The sequence below is a fragment of the Mesocricetus auratus genome, unplaced genomic scaffold, assembly GCF_017639785.1.
Source record: "Mesocricetus auratus isolate SY011 unplaced genomic scaffold, BCM_Maur_2.0 Super-Scaffold_100045, whole genome shotgun sequence".
NCBI classification, from domain to species: domain Eukaryota; kingdom Metazoa; phylum Chordata; class Mammalia; order Rodentia; family Cricetidae; genus Mesocricetus; species Mesocricetus auratus.
This window is the reverse complement of record NW_024429222.1, coordinates 6,086,720-6,106,120: the sequence shown is the minus strand read 5'-3', so window position 1 is coordinate 6,106,120 and position 19,401 is coordinate 6,086,720. Positions and strand designations below refer to the sequence as shown.

The following is a 19,401-nucleotide window of genomic DNA, read 5'->3' as shown; positions in this document are numbered from 1 at the left end:
AAGGAAGGAGGAGCCCCTGTGCTTGGGGGAAAGGGCCAAGGATGGAGAACAGAACAATGTTCAAGCTACAGCCGCAAAGATCCAGGAGAACAGGGTGTCCTGTCACCACGTGGAAATCAGCACTTGTGTGACTGAAGGTGGAGAGGTTATACTCGGAGGCTGCAGGAGAAAGCCTCTTGGGAGAAGATACAGAGGACGGGAAATGAACCAGGGGCCCCGCCTCGCCTGCCTGGTGGCACACATGTGCAATCTAGTCCTAGGGCGGCAGAGGCAGGATTGTTACCTCAAGCTCAGAGCCAGTCTGGACTACATTGTGAATTCCAGTCTCAAAGAAAGACAAGAAGAGAAGGGGCAGTATGGGATTAGCAGCTTGCCTCACCAGCCTCCCCGCAAACCTGACAACCCGAGCTTGAGCCTCTGATTAAATGGTGGAAGGAGAAAGCCAAATGTCTTCTAAACACCACTTGCCACTGTCCCTGCCACAACCACCACCACACATACACAGTGATGACAGAAAGTAAAATAGCATAAAGCCAGTAGTGATGGCACATGCCTTTAATCCCAGCACAGGCCAATACGTTGTGAGTTGGAGACCAGCTTGATCTACAAAGCTAGTTCCAGGACAGCCAATGCTACACAAAGAAACCCTGCCTCGGAAATTAAATAAATAAAGATAAAAATTTACAGCCAGGTATGGTGGGTGGTGCAATCATTTAATCCCAGATCTCGGGAGTCAGAGATAAACATCTCTGTGAGTTTGAGGCCAGCTTGGTCTTCATAGCTAGTTCTAGGCCACCCTTGTCTGCATAGTGAGTTCTAGGCCAGTCAGGGTTATATAGTGAGACATTGTTTCAAAAACAAACAAAATGCAACTTAATTTTTTTTAAAGTAACTTTTTTTCTTTTTCAGTTTCGAGATAGAAGGAGGTGAGGGGAAGGCAGAGGTGAGCCAGGCCTCCCCTGTGGTCAGGCTCCCAGAGGGCAAGAAGGGAGAGAAAGGAGGAACCTTTATAAAATCACATTTTACTTCAATCATTCAAGTATCATTTCCCCCCTTCCCCTTGTTTTGGTCAACTCTGTTTAGAGCAGTGCAGCCCTGCAATGGAGAGTAGTCAGGCTGTCACTGAGCTCAGGAATAGAACACTTGCAAACCTTCCAGAGGCCCTACGTTTGAAAATAGACCTGGTGGCCCAGCCCTGTATTCTCAGCTGCTCAGGCAGCTGTGTCAGGAGGATTCCTGAGTTTGAGGCCTGCCTTGAAGACTCTATCTCAGGAAGTGTTTAAAAACCATTTGAGGTAGATTAATAATAATATAGTGGTAGCATTCTTGCTACTTGCTGGGTGTAGTGGGTTACAGCTGTAATTCCTGGTCTTGAGAGAACCTGGGCTATAATAAAGTCAGGTCTGTCTGGGCTACAGGAGACCCTGTTGAAATTAATTAATTCACTATGGTAATGTGGATGAACCCAGAGGATATTATGCTAAGTGAAATGAGTCAGATTCTGAGAGACAAATATTACATGTTCGCACTGGTATATAAAGCTAAAAAACCAACCAACCAATCAAACAAACAAAAAAAACCCAGACCCTAAATGTTAGTCTTGCAGGTGTAGGGTATAAACAGCAGAGATCGGTGACAGGGGCAGGGTAGACAAAGGTAGAGAGGAGTTTAAGTGGTACAGTTTCACAGGAGACGCACTTTGTTTACTTGTTTTGAATTTATTTTTATTATTTTAATTACGTGTATGTGCATGTGAGTTCAAGTGCCTGTTGGCAGGAATCATCCAATCCGCTTGGAGGCAGAATGAGAGGCAGTTGTGAGAAGCCCTATGGCTGGGTGCCGGGAACACAACCCCAGAGATCTGAAAGAATGGTTAGAGCTTTTAACCACTGTTCTGTTTCTCAAGGTAGTTTTCAGACAGGGTCTCACTGTGTAACACAGACTGGCCTGGAACCAATGCTTAGATCACAAAGAAATGGTAAATACTTACAGAGAGATTTAATTTAATCATCATATACTATAAAGGAATATCGAAATAGTATACCACGTTCCATAAACATGCTTAATTACTATGTGACAATTAAATAGCCAGGTGAGGTGACACAGGCCTGTTATCTCATCACTTGGAGGAATGAAGCAAGAAGACTCAGTTTGAGATCAGGACTTTGTCTCAAACAAACAAACAAATAGACAATCAAAAACCAAAACTAGGGCCGGGTGGTGGTGGCGCACGCCTTTAATCCCAGCACTCAGGAGGCAGAGGCAGGCGGATCTTTGTGAGTTCGAGGACAGCCTCCAAAACAATACAGAGAAACCCTGTCTCGTAAAACCAAAACAAACAAGCAAAAAAACTAAAACTAGGACTGGTCTGGTAGGGTGGGTGACACAGTATTCAGGAGGCAGAGGCATGCAAAAGGCATGCTCCACCACTGACCGGCAGCTGGTAAATTCTTATACCACCTATCTTTTAAAATTATCTATTTTGTTCCTATGAAATTTTTTGCTTGCATGTATGCATATGCACCATGAGCTTGCCTGGCGTTTAGAAGAGGGTATCGAGCCCCCTGGAACTGGAGGTACAGACAGTTATGATCTGCCATGTGGGTGCTAGGGACTCAACAGTCAGGGCTCTTAAGCTGCTGAACCATCTCTCTGCACTCTATACCACCTACCTTGCTATTTAATACTTTTCCTTAATTAAAATGTCCTTTCTATCCGTTTATGCTCTTGTTGCTCTTAAAAAATTTTTTTTTGGGGGGGAGGATGTTCAAGACAGGGTTTTTCTCTATGTAGTCTTGGCTATCCTGGAACTCTGTGGACCAGGCTGGCTGGCCCCAGATTCAGTGATCTGCCTGCCTCTGCCTCCCTTGTACTGGGACTAAAGGTGTGTGCCACTACTACCCCCCCCCCCCACTGGTTGGGTTTTTCATGTGTATGGGCATATGCATGCTGCATACAGCTGTGTGCAGGAGCCCATTCATGTGCATGCCCAAGCTGACCTCAAGTGTCTTTCTGGCTCACTCACAGTTACCTTTATTGAGGTGAAATCTCTGGCTGAAACAGGAGTTAGCTGATTCCAGCTAGGCAGCTTGTCCTGCTGAACAGGTCTCTACCTCCAGAATGCTGGGATTACTAGGCTACTAGGCTGCCTCTGCTTTTTTGTTTTGTTTCGAGACTGGGTCTCTCTAGGTAGCCTTGACTGGCCAAGAACTGGCTATGCAGACCAGGCTGGCCTCCAGCCCCTGCCTCTGCCTCCTGAGGACTAGGACTAAAGGAGTTTGCCACAGCCTGGACCTCTGCCTCTTCAGGATTCCCGTCTTCATGCCAGAGTCCTCCCACAGTAATTCATTTCAAAAGGAAACTTTGTATTATTTCTACTCTTACAAACCATTTAGGCTTGGCCCTTGTGGATGGCAACTATAAAGATAAACATGAAACAATGTTTTTTAATTGTTGCTTTCGAGGGGTTCAGTTGTTACTGTTGCTGTTGTTTTTTGAAACAGTTTCCACATCTAGCCCTGGCTGGCTGCAGACTGGGATCCTCTTGTCTGAGTCTCTAGCATTCTGGGTCGGAAGAGGAGGAAGTAACTATCTTGGTTACTTTTGTTTTGTTTTGCTTAGGTGCTGGGGGATTGTTCAAAATTGTAATGACTTTAGCAATGCTATTAAGTAATCCCAATTACTCCGGCCTGTTAAACACTCAACTGGAGAAGTATTGTCCAACTAAAAAAGGAGAAGCCAAGTATCACAGAAGCATTCTAGAGGGCTGGGAGTAGAAGCTCTTGCTTAATGTGTCTGAGGCCCTGGAACATTCTAGTACTTCCCTGAGCCTTCCACTAATTGACTGCAGTCAGAAAGAAGAATCTGGCGAGTCAAGGAAGTGAAAGGCCTGTGCGGTAGAGCACCTGTTCCTCTAAGAAAGGTGGCCTGAGGGTGGCGAGGCGGGCAGGACAAGAGGGAGACCGTAGACCGGGAAAGCCCTTTATGTCCTGATTCCCCATCTCCAGTGCCACCCAAATCATCTTACAAGATACCCAGCCAATGAGAAGCACCCCTAGAGGGCAAGGTCAGACACCCTGTGTAGCAGAAGCTGTGGCTGCCTTGTCCCTTCTCCCCAGAGCACCCAGATGCTCGGTGCCTCCCACTTCCTTCTGCCGTAGGTCATTTTCTGGCCACAAAGTAAGCCTAGCAGCTGCTCAGCCAGATGTGTCTGAGAGGATGAGTTCTCAGCAACCCAGAGCCAATAGCAGACTCCAGGGGAAACACCCTAGGCTACCTCGTCTCTTCATGGACCATTTCCCTCTGACCTTCAGGTCCTAAAATTCTGGATCAATAGCCTACAAAACAACCCTAGCTCATATTCAAACACTGTCCATTTTTGTATACTCTGGAAGTTAAGGATTTTTACCTTTGCAAAGGTTAAAAGATTAAAAGGGAGCCGGGCGTGGTGGCACACACCTTTAATCCCAGCACTCAGGAGGCAGAGGCAGGCGAATCTCTGTGAGTTCGAGACCAGCCTGGTCTACAAGAGCTAGTTCTAGGACAGCCTCCAAAGCCACAGAGAGACCGTCTCAAAAAACAAAACAAAAAAGATTAAAAGGGTAATACTTTAAGATACATTAAAAACTCCATGAAGCCAACCAGAGGGGGGGCACATGACTGCGGTTCTTCATCTTTAGGAACCTGAGACTTGATCCCAGGAATTTGGGCCACCTTGGATGACATGGGGGTGGGGAGGGTGTTGGGGGGTGAGTTTGGGGAAATTAGTAACTCAGTGGTAGAGGACTTATTTAACACAGGAAAGGCCCTGAATTTGCTCTTTTTGTTTGTTTGGTTTTGGGTTTTGTTTTTGTTTTTTTGAGACAAGGTTTCTCTGTGCAACCACCCTGGCTGTCTTGGAACTCACTCTGTAGACCAGGCTGGCCTCGAACTTACAGAGATCTGCCTGCCTCTGCCTCCCAAGTGCTAGGGTCGAAGGCGTGTGCCACCACTGCCGGGTCTGAATTTGTTCACTACAAAAACAAATTTTTTATTTGTTTGGTTTTGTTGTTCAAGCCCAGGCTGGCCTTAAATGTGTAGGATTCTCCAGCTTTGGCCTCCTAGGTGCAAAGATTATAGGTATGAGCCACCATGCCCACGCTCCCAATTTTTTTAGACGCTTTCTTTCCAATTATACAAACCCCAAACTTCAGTGACTATGAAGCTGAAACCCAGCTAGATTCATTTCTTTAACCCCAATGTGTGCCTACAGTCACTCTACAGAGACAGACCTAGATAACTACAACTAGAGTCATATGGTTCGCCAAGGTCAAGACCTTCACAGAAAAGGTGGGCAGAACCATGGTTCATAATCAGGGACAAGAGGCGGGCTCAGGCCTGGCTACTTGTGGATGGGGGTTCTGAATGCCAAGCCCAGTCATTTCGGGGACACTCAGATCACAGCTTCATTTCCAAACAGTACATCCGTGTGCCAAGGCAGCCACCCCAGAGTCTTGCAATGAGGCACTGATGTCTTTATATCAGGAATACTTTTACTTAAAAAAAAAAAAACAAACTCGGTTTTCTGCTGTTGTCCTGCTGATCTCATTCATGTTTGTTGTTGGCACTTAGTCGTTGATGCCTCCCCTAATCAAACTAAACCTCCAGAAGTGCCCTGAATCTGACCTGAAAGTCTGCTTAACAGACAGGCTGCAGGGTGGGAGTGAGGTACTGGTGTGTGGTGGGGGAAGATGGGGTACTAGTGTGTGTATGGGGGGGTGTTGCTACTTACCAGCAGAGTAACATTTTTTTAAGATTTATTTATTATGAATACAACATCCTGCCTCCATGTACATCTACACATCAGAAGAGAGCACCAGATCTCATTACGGATGGTTGTGAGCCACCACATGGTTGCTGGGAATTGAACTCAGGACCTCTGGAAGAGCAGTCAGTGCTCTTAACCTCTGAGCCATCTCTCCAGCCCCAGAGTAACATTTTTAAGAATGACATTGTCTCACTGGTTAGTCCAGGTTTGCCTGGAACTCCCTAAGTAATTCAGGCTGTCGTTGAATTTACCATCTTCCTGACTTTGCCTCCCAAGGCTAAGGATTACAGTCATAACTCCTAACCCTGGGACATCCCACCTATGTAATTTTTGAGTACTTTATTTATTTATTTATTTATTTAAATTAGAGTCTCCCTATGTAGTCCTGGCTGTCCTGGAATTCAATATATAGACCAGGCTGGCTTTGAAACTCAGAGAGATCCACCTGCTTCTGTCTCCAGAATGCTGGGATTAAAGCCGTGCGCCATCACACTCGGCAAGTAATTCTCTTGCTGGCACAGGACATTGATTCTGTCATCTGTCAAAGGTGGAAATGGTCCTGACCAGCCTGCCAGGGTGACTGTACTAATCGGATGAAACAAGATCTGGCCACCACCAAACACAATGCCACCTGGCCCAGACTTCCGCCAGCATTATTTCCATTTCAGCGTAACCCTGCTCCCTCTGACCACCCCCCCGTGGGTCAGCACCAGTCTCCAACCTTCCCCCCATCTTGGCTGCTTCCAGACCTTTACACATTTGTGCTTCCTGCCTGGGGTACCTCATCTCCCACTTTCCCCCCATCTGAGATCAATCCACAATGGTGGGTGCTTTATGCTTTCTTGTTGTGCGTGTATGTAGTGCTACAGATGGAACTCAGGGCCTTGTACTCAGGGCTAGGTGGACTCTACTGCCAGGTGACTTTCCCGGTCCTAAAGAGACTGTACTTAACATAAGCTGTTTCCTTAGCGCTGGGCTCTGCCCACAACCCTGCAACCCTTGTCCCAATGAAGATTTTTCCAACATGAATTCTCTCATAAGACTGACTTCTTGTGCTTTGGGGCATCAGTCAGCCTTCTAGCGCTAGGATCAGCGACCACTGTAATCAGTCAAGTCACCAAGAAAAAGCACACACACACACACACACACACACACACACACACACACACATTGTGGTACCCAACAGACCATAGAACAGATACTAATTTCCATAAATAACCTCTACTTGTGATGGACCTCACTACCCACAATCCAATCAGAAGCTGAAGACACTGTAGGTCAGTGGTATCCTGCATGCACCCAACCTGTTGAACATGCCAGCTCAGCAACAGGGCACGCTGGAGCCTGTAGGTGTTTCCTCCTCTGATCACACGGCTGCCTGAGAGATGCAGCTCATTGCTGCTGGCCTGAATAACAAGAAAGGGACCTTCTGCAAACTGCTAGTCCAAGGAAAGACCAAGATCGAAACTGAAGTAGAGCTCACATTGCACAACATACATGTGGCTCTTGTACAGCCATAGTAAAGCCAGAAAACCAGAAGTTGAGCTATCATAAGCCAGCAATTGTTTGCAGATCGAGAGCTGAAATGAGATGGCAAACCTCCTTGCTGGACCTCAGCTCAGGACAGGAGTGTTGCGTGACATTTCTGACGCTGTGAAAAGTTCATCTACGACCATGAAAGTACCAGGGATATTGATTTCGGGGGCACAACAGGATTTAGCAAGCCTTGGAGCTTGTTAAAAAACAATGCGCACCTGGTGCACTTATAGCTTTTCTCGCTGTTGGGTGTGAGTTCACTGACGGCTGGTTTTTCCCCGTCTTACCCACATTTATTGTTACTGTCAGAAAACCTGCCTGGAACACAGTAAATGCTGGATAACGATCATAGTTCCACTGAGGGATTGAGAAACTTTCATAGAACGGCTTGGCTCCTGTCCCACAAGGGATCTGGAGACGCTGCATGGTCCACCCTGGTCTAGGGGTTTGTCCTCACATTCCTCAGCACCAGACTTCCTTTTATACATGGGCTAGACTCAGGCTGCCCAGAGCACGAATATGGGATCTGTTTCTTGTGGGCGTATGTGTGTGCCTCATGTATGCTTGGCAAGCCACATTCCTAGCCCCGAATCTGCCTCTGATCATGTTGATAACTTTCAGCAAGTCCTTTGGGAACCAGCTTTAGGACACCAGAGCGGGGTATCTATGGTACTTGAGCTGTCAGATGGGGCACTTCTCTGTTCAGTACCTGCTACCCTGTGGGTTCAACCACGGTGAGGGTTCAGGCTGACAGTGCACAGGAAGTGCAGTGCCCAGCACAGAATCCTTTGTAAACACCGGCTTTCAGGCTTAACGGTTCCCACAGCAACTCTAGTTTTATATTGCTGTACCCATTTTATAGATGTGGAAACTGAAGGCGCGGTGGTTCAGTGAGTTATCTAAGGTCATGAATAAGGGAGGGGCTGGCTCTGGAGACTCCAGACTCTCACTACTAACACTTGGCTGTTACATAAGATGCACGAGGCCATTTTTACTAGGTAGAGAGGTTCTTCCTGGCTGGTTTGGCTCCGTTTCTCAGAATGATGTGAGCAGCCCGGGTCACCTCAGGCACTTATCTGGGATTAGCCTGGAGGAGAACCCCACTCTCCTACCAACTCGGGGAGCCCTTTCACACTGTGCACGATTGGCTCTTTTTCTCTGAGTTCCATCCTTCGGGGTGGGGTGTTGGCTTGTCACACTGAGTTTGTCAGCCCAAAGGCAGAGGTAATTGCTGGCTGAAAAGGCAAGAGGGAGGACAGGGAAGAGGAGAAGCCTTCGGGGCTTGTGATAGACACCCTTGGTTCTTCTCGAACTCTTTTGGTCAAAGGGCCCTCGAATCTGGCTGCAAGCTGGGATCCCTTGGGAAGTTCTTAATATTCAGATTCCCAAGTCCAACTCAAAACAATTACATCTGGGTTTCGCGGTGGGGGTGGGCTGTGGAACCCACACAGCAGCACGTCTTACTGCTCCCTAACCAACAGCCAATGCATGCCCAAGTTTGAGAAGTGCTAGGTACTTTGCTCACCCCTCAGCTCAGGTTGGAGGCACCTTAGGACAGCAGCACCTCCTTTCTGGGTTGGGGACTTGCTGTGTGGGGGCTGGGCGTGCCTTCCAGAGGCCCAGGCTCGTGGAGTATGTCTGGGGCTCTGTTCAGCTTAGGCCCGGCTCTGGGACTGCAGGAGCTCCAGGTGCTCTTGAGGCAACAGCATATGGGCCGCTCTGTCCTCGCTGGTCATCAATGCAGACCTCAAACGGAGCTACGCGACCGCCAGCCCACCCCAGCCTCAGACATTCTAGGGACACGCCCGAGGAATCCTACCTTGGCTGCCGGCGCTGTCCTCCAGTCCTCGGAACCCTACGACTCTGGTTCCATCTGTCTCCCTCGCCGGCTCCAGACAGGCGCCCACTAGAGCGCAGGCGCCACCTAGTGGCTGCGGGCCGGTAGCGCGGGCAGGGGCTGGGAGGTGCGAGCGCAGTGCAGGGCGGAAATGCAGCTGGGCCTTCCCACGTGGGCGGCTTCCAACACGGCGGAGCCCGGGGGCGCAGATCCGGCCTGGGCCGGACCACCTTCACCCCTTGGGGAGCGTGGGGGAACGGAATTCGTTGTACTTTTTCTTGGAGGCGTGGAGGAGTGGTCAGGCCTGGGCCTCTGACCTGGGATCCACCTTGGGATTTTCCTGGCAGGGCTCGTGGATCTTTCCCTTCCACCATCAGCTTTGAGGACAGCCTAGCGTGGCATGGTTTCTCCTTTAAACGCGCTGGGAGCATCCGAAGGTGTCCGGGACTGGGGTTTTTTCAAGTCCAGGGAAGCGGGTCCCTATCAGCAGCCCTCCCTTTCACTTCCCACCGGTTCCCTTGCTTTTTGATCCTTCTGTTACCCTAGGCTGACCTGTATAAAACACCCAGCCGGTGCCAGTGCGGGGGTGGAGTCCGCGAGACACAATTAGAACCCTTGGGAGTTGGCCACCCAGGTGGTGTTTCTCCCGGAACCTCATTAGCATGCCTTTGGCTGGTACTAGAGGTCAAATAGCATCCCCGACTCCGACTCTAGCTTCACAGGCCCGCAGCCACCCCCTTCGTCACTGTGGCTCCAAAAACACCCCTTCAGATTTCCAAATGTCTCCCCGGTTGGAGGGAGAAGAGCTCCAGGCTGAGAACTAATTAGCTGATAATTAAGATCAGATGACACTAAATGAAGTCCACTGTCTCACGGAAGTCCTGTTACCACGCTTGGCAGAGCTGAGGGGATCGTCAGGCCCATCAGGGTTTTCAGTATTTTCTAATGAAGACATGGTGAAGAGTGTTACAAAAATAGTGGATTTAGCAAAAACCAAAACAAACAAACAAAACCAAAAAGCAAGCAAACAACAAAAACAAAGAATTATGGAGGTAGAGAGTTGGTTGTACTCTGAGGCAGACTGCAGGCAGACCTGTGAGTTCTCTGCTTGGTTTACACAATGAGCTCCAAATCGGCCTCAGAAATGTAGGTGCTTGCCACACACGGTATATAGTTTTTAAGTGGTCGATTATCTAATACACTTATGTCTCATCTAGTCTTCTTTAAGTGAATATGAACTGAGCATCTGTACACCAGACACTTGTGCAAACCAGGGATCCATTCGAGAAGAACACAAAAACCTCGGCCTCCCGGTTGCCCACCTGAACTCAACCGTGGGGAAACACAAGCCCGACTAAGTTCCAGCTCGGAGTGGGAAGGTGGGCCCGAAGGTCTACACCCGAGGAGCTACTGGTATTTGATAGCCAATGGGAGAGGGATAGTCAGTTTTCTTTAAATGATTTGACACCATAGTATATTAGCCATACTGTTAGGGCAGGGGTCACATCCAAGAATAGCAAACCTACACAAACTGGCAGGGGTGGGAGGGGTGGGGTGGGGGGACCTGGGGACTGACGGGACAGCGGGACAACCAACAGTAAGTTGTATGAGTAGGATCTGGGAAGCGCTGGGTGATGAATATGATCAAAATACATTGCTGGAAATTCAAATACACACACACACACACACACACACACACACACACACACACACTCCAGACAGGGTCTCACTATGTAGCCCTTTGTTGACCTGAAATTTATTATGAAGACCAGGGTGGCCTTAAAATTGAGTCCTGAGAGTAAAGATGTACACCACCACGCCCAGCTTTAGAAAAGTTATAAAAAAATTATTAAAATAAAAAAATTCTGCCTTTTTCCAATTTACATTTAATGTAATATCTAAATGATTTGTTGTGGTTAGAATGGACCCCAGGGCCTTAAGCATGCTAGGCAAGTACTCTCTCTACCCCGAGTTAACATACCTGCCCTATGCTAACATACTTTACGGGTGTATACACACACACACACACACACACACACTCAGTGTGATACAATTGAGTTCTTCAATGTCAAGTACAGTATTTATAAAATAGTACCTATTTTCAGGGCCCCAGAGGCAGAAGGGGTGGACAGTAGATCCCTGAGCTGCTAAGTTATACAGAAAACTTCCTGGCGGTTATCCCTGTGACATTTGGTGATAGTGTCACCAGTGGAACCATGAGGCAATTTTCAAAATGTAAAGTCTAGGCCATGCATCCTGTCACCCCACCCTGTCGTCATTGCAGTCACCGTGTGTGTGTGTGTGTGTGTGTGTGTGTGTGTTTGTGTGTGTGTGTGTGTGTACACGCGCGCTCGTGTGTGCCTCCTTTATCTGTGGACTCTGTGCTGGTGTAATCTGGCCAAAGTGAATATCAAAGGCAGAAGTAAGAAGGAGAGACCTGTGGGCAATGCCTAGAAGGGCAGGGAGCAGCATGGAGGTGGTAGGTGTGTCGTAGAGGGGCCAGTCCCAGCTTGCTCATTGCCGGGGGTGGGGGGGTTGGGGGGGTGGGGGGCTGGTGGGGGGTAGAGCCATGGGGAAGGTGAACAAGTCAGAGAGAAGTGCTGAGCGGTGGTGAGGACCAGCTGGCAGGTAAATTCTTTCACTTTCAAATGCCTTGAGTCATTTCCACTGCCCTGGTTGGTCATGACCACAGCTCTCTCTTCTCTGCCATGTCCCAGTGCATGCCTGGGCAAAGTCCTAGATCACAGCTTCACCCTGGGAGGGAGGCTGATGCCTGACATGACCTACTGCGGTTGGAGCACCGAGGGCTTTCCCCTGGAAGGTGTCCTAGCATTTTCCTATTCTATGAACCATGCTGTTTTGGAAACTGCAGCTATCAACAAATGTGTTTCCTCTTAGGTTGTGGTTTCTTTGGGAGATGGCACAGTTTGCTCGGTAGAAATAATGTCAACAGTAGTAGTAAGAATAGAGCCAGGCATGATGGCTCACGCCTCTAGTACCAGCAGGATGCAGGATGCAGGAAGTTGAGGAAGTAGCTTGAACTACAAGAGACCTTGTCACAAATGAAAATCCCACAAACACCAAACAGTAACAATAACTTTTTAAAAAGAGATTTATTTTTATTTATGTGTGTGTCACTGGTGAACAAAACCAGAGTAATTCAGCAAGGCAGTTTCTTTTGTCAGTTAGGCTTACTACCTTTGTAGAAAAAAACCAACATATTTCCCACATATATGGGTGTTATGTCCCTATGAATGTTTCCCACCCACATATTTGTATGGGTGCCCACAGAGGCCAGAAGAGGACTTTTTGATCCCTCAGGGCTGGAGTTAATTATAGGAGGCTGTAGGCCAGTTGACATGGATGTTGGGAATAAAACTTGCGTCTTCTGGAAGAACAGTAAGTGCTCCCGACTGCTAAGCCACCTCTCCAAGCCCACTATCTTTATACTGTATTGGACACTAAGGACTTTAGACTTAATTTAACCCTCACAATAATCCTATTCAGTAGGCACTACTATTTTTCTCATATTAGCAGTGAAGAAAGTAGGATTTGTAATGCTGAAGTAACTGTGTACCCCAGGCTCGACTCAGGAGCACCTGCACACACAGATCAACTCCTGGTGTGTACAGCAGACCTTGATCGAGGGACCAGGCTCTTTAATTCTCAGTTTCTTGTTCGGCTCATTATTTCCTGTGGATAATTTTGTTACCTGTTGTTTTTTTTTTAAAATAAGTTCATTATGCTCTGAGATGCTACCCAGTTTTGATGTTAGAAACAATGAATTCATCTTGTAAACTGATGATACACAGGGAGGTAGGGGGAAACCCACTATTATCCAAAATGGATAGGTGTAGAAATAGGGACCCTGTGGGCACAGGCAGCAGGACAGCAGGACCTGAGACATCAGGGACACCAAAGGGACGAAGGAAGCGAGGGATTGGGTGTCCATCCCAGGACGTGTGCTTGGCCCTTGTGAGTCAGGTCCAGTGTGCTGGATGACAACTTGACTTTGGGAGTCACAGTGTGTTTATAAATGGCTGAAACTTGACAGGACACCTTCTGGTCTGGGGTTGTGATACTTAATGTTGTCAACTCGACAGGACCTAGGAGACAAGCTATGAATGATTGATTGTAGATTAGGTTGAAGAGAGAAGACCCTTTCTTAACTGTGGGCAGCAGCGTCACATGGGCTGGGGTTCTGGAGAGAATAAAAAGGAGAAAGTGGGTTGAGCACCAGCATTCATCTCTCTCCTTCTGGATTGTGGATGTGATGTGAGCAGCTGCCTAACCCTCCCGCCATCGTGCATTCCCTGCCATGACAGACTGCACCCTCAAAGTGTGAGTCAAAACAAACCCTTCCTTAAATTGCTTTAATCACAGAAACAAGACAAGTAACTGATAACAAAGGCTACACCTGACTTTCATGTTTAGCATTTGTTACAGCCGCATTTGTTTCTTGTGTGTGTGTGGAAATCAGGGGACAACTTGTGGGAGTTCTCCTCCTACGTGGCTCACGGGAACCAAGCTCAGGTTGTCTGGTTTAGCTGAGCTATATCTTGAACCGCACCCCCTTTAAAAATGCTTTTCCTTTCATGTGTCACAAGGTCAAAGAGCAGGCTGTCACAGGCATGGCCTCATCAATTCATCCCCACATCCCAGGGAACAGTTGTTATTAGCACATTCCACTGATGAGAAAACTCACTGGGATTTTAAGCAAAGGCTGAAGGCCATTCAGAAGGTCCAGCTGGGCGTCGGTGGTTCACACCTTTAATCCCAGCACTCGGGAGGCAGAGGCAAGCGGATTTCTGTGAGTTCGAGGCCAGCCTGGTCTACAGCACGCGTTCCAGGACAGCCTCCAGAACAATACAGAGAAACCCTGTCTCGAAAAACCAAAAAAAAAAAAAAAAAAAAAAAGAAGGTCCATCCAGCAGACCTTGCCTTTATCCTGGGCCCTAGGCTGGGAATTTCCCCATCTCCTTTCCCTTCCCCTCCCCTCCCCTCCCCTCCCCTTCCTCCCCTTCCCCTCCCTCCCCTCCCTTCACTTCCCCTGCTCTCCCCCTCTTCTCCTTCCTTCCCTTCCCCTCCCTTCACTTCCCCTGCTCTCCCCTCTTCTCCTTCCTTCCCTTCCCCTCCCGTCCCCCTCCCCTCCTTTTCCCTTTCCCCCTCTCCCTTCTTCTTCTGTTGTTCTGGGGTGAGTTAGTAATTTTTCTTGTCATTGTGACAAAATATATGTGACAGAAGCTCAAGGGCAGGTTAATTTGTCTCATGGCCTAAGGAGTTTTTTTTTTTTTTTTGTCACAGGAAACTGACGGAGGGAAGCTGCCCAGAAATGGAGTGGAGGATCAGGAAGTTTATTACGTCAATGGGCTCCATGGAGTTGTCTCTGTACCTGAGCAACTGCACAGAGGCTCCAGTATTTATGGTATTGACGAGGCTTTTCAGCATTATTACAAACGGTTTCATCATTGGTGGGCTTATGTGTCTACTGACCTTAGAAGATCCCAAGGCTGAGATCAAAGGAGAAATTCCTTTCTTGTGGCCAGGAGGCCTGTCTCCAGAGGCAGGTAAGGAATGTGAAAGTCCGGGCTATTGGTCCCTTCTGTAAAACAGGGTAATTGCCAGCAGCTGTTTTACCAGATAACGGTGAGTAGCTATTTTCTGCAGATGGTCTCTGCATTTGTTTCCTCCCTTTGTTTTGTTCTGACTTCATTTCCTTTCTCACCGTGGCCTAGAAAGCATGGCAGCAGGAGTGAGAGGTGGCTGGTCACATTGTATCCACAGTCAGGAAGCAGGGCGTGACAAATGCTGAGGCTCAGCTGGCGTTTTTCTTTTTCCCTCCCATTCAGCCTGGGATCCCTGCACTGGTGATTGTACTATGCACATTCAGGGTAACTTCCTCTCCTCAGTTAATCCTGTCTGGATACACTTTCTCAGACACGCTCAGGCGGGATAGCACACCAGGGGAGCTGATGTGAAGATGAACCAGAACTTGGAGGTTGGACCCAAGACCTCACATGTGCTAGGCAAGGAAACTACCACTGTGCCTTTTCACATTATACATGAAATTATACATTATATATAACATGTATTATACATATGTAAATGTAACGGGCCTCCATAAGCTCATAGGGAGTAGTACTATGAGGAGGTGTGGCTTTGTTGGAGGAAGTGTGTCACCATAGAGGTGGGCTTTGAGGTCTCCTTTGATCAGGCTCAGTGTGACCCTCAGTTCACTTCCTGTTGCCTGCAGATCAAGATGTAGGACTCTCATCTCCTTCTCCAGTACCATGTCTGCCTACATGATGCCATGTTCCACCATGATGACAATGGACTTAAAACCCCCAAACTGTAAGCCAGCCTGTAGCACAGATAATAAAAACTCAGAGACAGGTATTGGGGTTAAAGCTGAAGACCAGAGAAGCAAAGTGACCAGCTGCTAGAGAGTTCTCACCTCTACTAATGCTCAGACTGAAGATCCACTGAATCTCAGACTGCTCCCGACTGCACTGCCACTCAGACTGCATTGAGCTCATGTCTCCTCCTGGGATTAAAGGTGTGGGATCCCAAGTGCTGAGATCACCTTTGTGTGAGCTCTGTTTCTCTTTTAGAATGGATCTATTTCATGTAGCTCAGGGTGGCCTTGGACTAAGAGAGATCTGTTTGCCTCTGTCTCCCAAAGGCTGGGCTTAAAGGTGTGCACCACCACTGCCTGGCCTCTATGGCTGACTAGTGTGGCTAGCTTTGCACTCTGATCTCCAGGCAAGCTTTATTTGTTGTGTCATAAGCAAAATATCACCACACAGCCCCAATTAAATGTTTCCTTTATAAGAGTTGCTATGGTCATGGTGTTTCTTCATAAGACAACATTGAAATGTAAATAATATGTCTCTGCGGCTTTCCTTAGGCAGAGAGCTCCCTTTCTTGTATCCTTGACTCTAAATCCAGAACCATGTGGTCAAAGCTGCTGCTTGCTGGGGCTGGAACATGGCCCCCTTGTTCAATTACATCTTCATCAGCTTTCTGTGTGTGTTTTTTTTTAAACTGTTTTTATTTATTCTTTGTGTATTTCATATCTTCATATTATGTCTCCCGATTTATGTCACACCTTCAATAAAATAAAATAAATCTTAAGGAGAAAAAAACAGAAGAAGGGGGAAATTTCCTCCTGGAAGTTGAAGTATGACACAAGTGAGTCACACTATAAACCCTCTTATCCATACATTTTTACAGGCAGGCATTTATTGAAAAGAATCGTTGGTCTGGTTTGAAACGCCTGGTCTCTGCTACACCATTGATGCAGGTTCCTCACAGGGACTCTTCCTGGACATCCCATTGCTGTCCTGTGTCACAGGATCCTGCAGCCCTGGGTCCACAGGAACGACTTCCCCCACCGAAAGGGTTCCAGCAGATCACAGGCCGGGTGGATTTTAGGGTGGTCAGGACGTAGACCCTGCTTCTGGGCCTGGGTAATTGCAGGGTTGGTCAGCCCTCCAGCTCTCCCCGGTCTTTACTATCAGGGTGGGCCCTCCAGTGTTTGCCCTTGCAGGATGAACAAGGGGTGGGGCCAGTTCTCCAGATTTCAGATCCTCAGAGTCAGTTCCCCCACACCTGCACCTTCAGGGCCAGTTCTGCTGTGTTGCCCAGGAGAGATGTAGGGGCCACTCTCCTGATCATGAGTGCTGCAGCTGATGAGGACCAGGGTCAGCTCTCCTGCACTTATGACCTCAGGGCCAGCTTTTCCACGTGCCTCAAGCTTTGCTGGGGAGTGGTCTCTCTCCAACCCATGCTGCCACCTGACTGATGAGCAACAGGGACAGCTCTTCATTGCTCACAACTTCAGGACTCGCTCACCTACACCTCTACCAACAGGGTTGGCTCTAGTGTGCTTCCCAGGTGAGGTACAGGGTCTGCTTTGTTGGCAGAGGTGTGGGTGAGCCGGCCCCGACGTTGTGAGCATGGTAGAGCTGTCCCCGTTACACATTTGTCTTATGGTGGCATGGGTGGCGGGGAAATGCTCTTCTCTCCTACCAATACCCATCAATGCCTGAGGAGGTGTGAAAGCTGGACCTGAAGTCATAAGTGGAAGAGTTGTCCTTGGCCCTCATCAGCTATAACACTCAAGATAGCTTTCTGTTTCTGATGGTTTCCTTCACTGCCTAAACTTGGCTGTCCTGAAACTCAATCTGTAGACCAGGCTAGCCTCAAACTCAGAGATCTGCCAGCTTCTACCTTGTGAGTTTTGGGATGAAAGGCATTTACCACCATGCCTGGACCTAAACTGTTCTTTAATTCCTTTTCATAAGTTGGAAGCTTAGCTGGGTGGGGTCTTATTTAGTGATGCAAAGATGTGTTCATTCTTTTTATGTTGCATTTATTTAACTCTGTGAAGCTGTTACTTTGCCTGTCTAAAACACCCGATTGGTCTAATAAAGAGCTGAACAGCCAATAGCGAGTCAGGAAAGGGATAGGTGGGGCTGGCAGGCAGAGAAAAGCTGGCTAGAAACAAGCCAAGCTAAGGCTGGGCATTCATAAGTAGAAAAAAGTCTCTGGGTGATTTATTTGGGAGCTGGGTGGTGGGTTTTCAAAGAGTAAAAATCCAGGTACATTTTGGTGTTCCAGTGTGGGGCTCAAATATCCACCTAAGGCCTGAGAAAGTTGAGACACACACACACACACACACACACACACACACACACACACACACACACACAGAGAGAGAGAGAAAGAGAGAGAGAGAGAGAGAGAGTGTTCCTTTAAGAAATTCTACCATAGCCGGGTAGCACACACCTTTAATCCCAGCACTCGGGAGGCAGAGGCAGGGGGATCTCTGTGAGTTTGAGGCCAGCCTGGTCTACTACAGAGCGAATTCCAGGACAGCCTCCAAAACAATACGGAGAAAACCCTGTCTCGAAAAACAAAAACAAAGCAAAACATCAACAACAAAAAAGAGCACTGGTTGCTCTTCCAGTGGTCCTGAGTTCAATTCCCAGCATCCATATGGTGGTTCACAATTATCTGTAATGAGATCTAGTGCCCTCTTCTGGCGTGCAGGCAAACATGCAGGTAGAACACTACATAATAAATGTTAAAGAAAAAAAAGGGAAAGGATATAGACAGTCAGAAAAACATAAATAGTTTGTAAATAATAAAGCATTTAAAGATAGAAGTAAAAGTAATATATATTTAAAAAAAAGAATAAGCCACATATAGATGGGAAATACCCAGGGAGTCTGGATCCTGTATGTTGAGTTAATTTTGAATGTTTTGAATGCTGATGAGCAAACAGCAGCTGCTGACAGACATGGGATTATGAACAGGACTGCTTAATTGATCCAACCTAGGTACTTTAAGGATATCTTTTTGTTGTTGTTGTTTTTGTGGTTTCTTTTTTGTTTTGTTTTGTTTTTGAGACTGTGTGTCTCTGTGTAACAGTCCTTGCTGACCTGGCATCTGCTTATAGACCAGGATGGCTGTGGGAACACCAGACCTTGAGCAGAGACCCACTTCCCCTTCTGCCTGGGAGTAGGCAGCTGTAAGACAATGTTTAGTAAAAACATGTTTACTAAAAACGATACAATAAGTTCCTGGCCACTTCCCCTTCTGCCTGGGAGTAGGCAGCTGTAAGACAATGTTTAGTAAAAACATGTTTACTAAAAATGATACAATAAGTTCCTGGGAAAGGCCTTCCCACGGAAACCGCCCTGACCTCGACCTTGTCCAGAGACTAAACGCATCTTCAAAAACCCACACACATCCACCTCTGGTGTCAGAGCAGAACCAGCCAGGGGAGAGGAGAGAGCAGAAGCTTCTCTGGTGGGAGCTTTTCTTAGGAAGTTTTTCTTGAACCTTTTTGGAGCCTGTTTAAAGTTCTCTTTATATCGTTGAACGAGTCTCTGTGTTGTCAATCCCCGACACCCTCCGCACGTTCTCGGACACAGGCCACGCTGCAGACGTGACAATTGGAGGTCCCACTGAGATCGTGAAAGCAAGGTAAGTGGACGGGGTTAAGAAACTATGGGGAATAGTTCTGGGAAGCTAGAATCATTACAGTATCAACTAAAAAAGTTACTTAAAGAACATGGGACTGCAGTCAAGTCTAAAACCCTAGAAGGCTTTCTAAAATCCATCGAACGAGCCAGTCCATGGTTCATTACTGGGGGGAAGCTTAAATATTCCAGATTGGGAGGAGGTTCACCGTGATCTTCATAGACTTTTACGA

The 19,401-nt window shown here is 47.6% G+C and overlaps 1 protein-coding gene and 1 long non-coding RNA gene across 4 annotated transcripts in view; both read right to left on the bottom strand.

Moving 5' to 3' along the window:
* The window catches only part of Chd9 (chromodomain helicase DNA binding protein 9), a 212,040-nt gene extending 202,705 nt beyond the window's left edge, over positions 1-9,335 (bottom strand). For 2 of the 3 annotated variants that reach the window (XM_021232461.2, XM_021232467.2), the window contains exon 1: positions 9,162-9,332. The gene's annotated coding sequence lies outside the window, so the exon portion shown is untranslated. Of the gene's footprint in view, positions 1-9,161 lie in introns of all 3 variants that reach the window. The other variant, XM_021232466.2, reaches the window with a different exon arrangement.
* Positions 9,336-12,314: 2,979 nt separating this feature from the next.
* On the bottom strand, positions 12,315-15,824 carry LOC121135939. Its single transcript, XR_005873054.1, has 3 exons — positions 15,634-15,824; positions 14,673-14,781; positions 12,315-13,380 (listed from the first exon to the last, which is right to left on the bottom strand). It is a non-coding gene; the product is annotated as an uncharacterized LOC121135939 (long non-coding RNA).
* Between the last annotated feature and the right edge of the window lie 3,577 nt (positions 15,825-19,401).